Genomic DNA, 3,987 nt, shown 5'->3' on the forward strand with positions numbered 1-3,987 from the left:
ACCTTTGCCAACAAAGGTCCGTCTAGTCAAAGCTGTGGTTTCTCCAGTAGTCATGTATGAATGTGGGAGTTGGACCATAAAGAAGGCTGAACACCGAAGAATTGATGCTTTTGAACTGTGGTGCTGGAGAAGACTCTTGAGAGTCCCTTGGACTGCAAGGAGATCAACCCTGAATATTCACTGGAGGGACTGATGCTGAAGCTGAAGCTCCAATACTTTGGTGACCCAAAGAGTCACTGGAGTCTTTTCACTGGAGAAGATCCTGATGCTGGGAAAGATTTAGGGCTGGAGGAGAAGGGGGCGACAGAGGATGAGATGGTTGGATGGCATCACTGACTCAATGGACATGAGTTTGAGCAAGCTCCAGGAGATGGTGAAGGACAGGGAAGCCTGGCATGCTGCAGTCCACGGGGTCCCAAAGAGTCGGTCACAACTTAGCAAATGAACAATAAAAACCACAAACCCAAAACCTGAGTGTATTCAGGGCTGTCTGCTTACCTGGATATGGCCCCCTGAGTCCAGGCGGAAGGAGGCATTCCCTCACCTTGCCCACAGGGGTGCCCTTCGTGAGGTTCATTTAGAAAGCTACATAGGACCTCATATATGTCCAGACTAAAAGAAAATTTACTTTTTAAATTTTCCATTTGAGATAATTTTAAACACATGACATTAGGCAATGTAAGTAACTATCAATGGGCCCCCCTGTTATCAACGTGGGTTCCATCTTGTTTAATCTACGCTTTGACCCACTTCTCTCCGCCTGGCTTATTTTTAAGGGAACCCTGGCAGGGTTCCTGTCTCAGCCCCGCATGAGACCTGGTGCAGCTCTCAGAGGATGCACACACACAGCAGGGTCCAGAAGGTGCTATTTAGACCACAGTCCCCTCTCCTCCCCTTGGCGCTCAATCTCCTCTGTATCAGGAACCGGGCAAGGCCACTGCTTTTCCTTGCGGTGTTCTGAGCGTGCGAACCTTTTTTCCTGTTGCCGTCCTTCTAACGGGGCATACAGTCGTGGGCCCTGCAGAAGGGAATGGCAACCCACTCCACTATTCTTGCCTACAGAATTCCCTGGACAGCAGAGCCTGGCAGGCTACAGTCCACGAGGTCACAAAGAGTCAGATACAACTGAGCGACTCACACACACACTCGAGGTAGCGGTAGAGACACGCCCACATGCTCATTCCACGTTCAGAAACACAACAGGTCAGGGAAAACTACCACGCTGCGTGGTTTCGCTGGAGCCGAGTGAACACTGGGTGCAGACCTGAGAGGCCCCTGAGAGGGCGCTTTCTTCTGCAACACTGCGCCCCGAGCATTGAGCTGACATTTTGGTCTTGAAGGGCCTGCAAACGCTACCAGGCCACTCTGCACAGAAGACCAAGAACCACCTGCCAGAACCACACTCAGGACTCCCGGAGGGTGGGAGGAGATGAAGACCCTCTGCCCGTACAGCCGGCGGGCGACTGGGACAGCAGCCTGACTGTGAACGTCCCGGAAGCAGACTGACGGGGGCGTCTCATGTGAAAGGGCGCTCACAGGCCCGCTGGGGCAGCGCTCCTTTCCACTTCACCCTTGAAGCTGGATTTCCTCACACGCAGGGCCTGCCAGACGTGCGGAGAGGCCGTGTGAAACCGTGGTGACCTTCACCGGGCTGGGCATCGGGGGCCAATTCCAAGCACCACGGTCAGCCCGCAGGGTGTTTGGGTGCTGGAGGTCCTGGGCTCCAGAGAGCTCTGCTGCCCTGGGCTGTGAATCACCCACCCAGAGGACGGGAAGCAGCTGGCGCCCGGGGCCCTCTGCCCAGCAGGCTGCGCACAGCCACGGACAGCCTGCTCTGCGGCGGGGCCCCCAGGGCAGGGAGGCCTGGACCTCCGGACGCCTGGACCCTCCGCACGGGCGTCAGCGGGGGAGCCAGCCCTCCCTCGGGGCTTCCTGCCCAAACCGCACAGTCAGCAGCCCTGGGTGGGGGGGCCGGCCTGGGGCCTAGAAGGTCTCCTTTCCCTTTGGAGGGAAGCTCATTTCGGGGTCTCAAGGTGAAACATGAGGCACACCCTGGACCTCACTCCATGACCAGAAAGACACTACGAGGCGGGACCACTTGTTTCTCTGAGTTTTCCTCCTCTCCTCTCCTCTCCTCCCCTTCCTGAGGGAAATTAACACAAGGTAATTACATGGTAAATTACTTGAGAGAGACAGATGCTGAGGCTCATGACAAATCTGTGCCAAAGACAAACTTCGTGCCCCATGCGTGTTCTGATGACCTCGTTCCAGCAGCAGCAGGAGAAAACTACAACCCAGCTTGCTCAAAACAGTGTTCAGATGGAAGGGCAGTGGGCTGAAGACTGTTCATTATTCAGGAGTAAGGTAATTTACGGAGGCGGAAATTAACACAAAGCCAAGGTGCTCATTAAATAAACAAGGTGAATTAAGAGGTAGTTGGTTAGCTTTTCTGCATTTCTAGTCAATGTCTACTTGGGAAACACGACCCCCTTAAACCGCGTGGCATGCATCCCTATAGAAGCCCCGTCCTGCCCGTCGAAAAGCAAGTCCTGGGCACACACACGATGGGCTCATCAAGGCAGGGCCGGGACTCCAGCTGAAAGTTCCTGCAAATTTAAAGACATTACTAAGGGTTAATATTTTAAAATCTAGTAGTTAAAGTTGAAAAGAAGAAAGTTACTGATTTGCAGGTTAAAATGTTTGGCATGCTTTGAAATGAAGCCAGCTGATACTCAATTTCATCCAGTAGCAGGAAAATGAAGGGTACTGTACAAGGTTCGTTACGGGTCCATCAAAGGCTGAAAACATTCAAACCTATGGTTTAAAAGGTTTAAAAACTTAAAACAGATTCTGTGTAAAACATTTATGGTCATGGAAAAAGGTTGGGTGATTTCAAGATGCTAATTTCCATCAGGGGAAGGGCTGGGCCCAGGACACCACACGGCCTGGGCTGGACAGGGGCGGGGTGAGGGGCACCGCCACCTTCTGCCACCGCCCAGTGGGGACCCATCTTTTCCTGGAGTGTGACATCCGTGTGGACACTCAGCAACTCCCTCTTTCACCAACCAGGAACACGCAACAAACCATTTATTCACAAGGCTGTTGTAAGATGAGGGTTAAACATCAGCCTGCACTTGGTTTCTGATACACTTCCAATTTGAATACAAGATTACGGCTTCCCTCGTGGCTCAGGTGGTAAAGATTCCACCTGCCAATGCGGGAGACCCAGGTTTGATCCCTGGGTCGGGAAGATCCCCTGGAGAAGGGAATGGCTACCCACTCCAGTATTCTTGCCTGGAGAATTCCCCGGACAGAGGAGCCTGGCGGGCTACAGTCCACGGGGTTGCAGAGTCGGACACGACTGAGCGACTGACCCTTTGACTGCATTCGGCTTCTGACACACTTCTAATCTGAATCTGAGATCCCACCGCCCCAGGGAGGATGGAGTGAAAGGCGGGGCCTGTGGAGCTGCACCACCCCAGGAACCCCAGGTGACTCCCCTCTCTCTGCAGATCCTGCGTTCCCGCGCTGAAGATCTCGAGCTAACCGGGTGATTCCCGAGCTGCCTCCCACCAGTCCAGACCCCCCGGCGGGCAGCCAGGGGGTCCTTCTCTTGCGCTCGCCACCCGGTCAGCGCCACAGAATATGCTGCTTGACCCAGCTTTCTGTTAAGACATCTCTCAGAGGTGCTTCCACTTCCTGGAGAACATGCCCGCTCTTCGCCACAGCTGCAAGCCAGCCGCCTGATAGCCTTATCATAACCCATTTAACTATGCTTTATGTTAGATACAAATCGGTTCGCTATTAGATGGGAATAGGCTTGCCTCCACCCCCACTTCCAAAAAAAAGAAAAGTTATTTTGGATTTTTAAATCTTATCTTGATTCTGTTCCATGGCTCTAACTAGGCACAGCTGATCATTTGAGCATAATTATTTGGTCCTTGAATTTGATCCAAAATCAAAGCCTGTCATCTATCAATTGTAAAC

General features: G+C 52.8%; 1 protein-coding gene across 1 annotated transcript in view; it reads right to left on the bottom strand.

The window, feature by feature from the left end:
• GMDS (GDP-mannose 4,6-dehydratase) overlaps positions 1–3,987 on the bottom strand; it is a 353,504-nt gene that overhangs the window by 150,215 nt on the left and 199,302 nt on the right. The gene's annotated exons all lie outside the window — the stretch shown is intronic.

This window comes from Bison bison, unplaced genomic scaffold, assembly GCF_000754665.1.
Source record: "Bison bison bison isolate TAMUID 2011002044 unplaced genomic scaffold, Bison_UMD1.0 scf7180017864321, whole genome shotgun sequence".
NCBI classification, from domain to species: domain Eukaryota; kingdom Metazoa; phylum Chordata; class Mammalia; order Artiodactyla; family Bovidae; genus Bison; species Bison bison.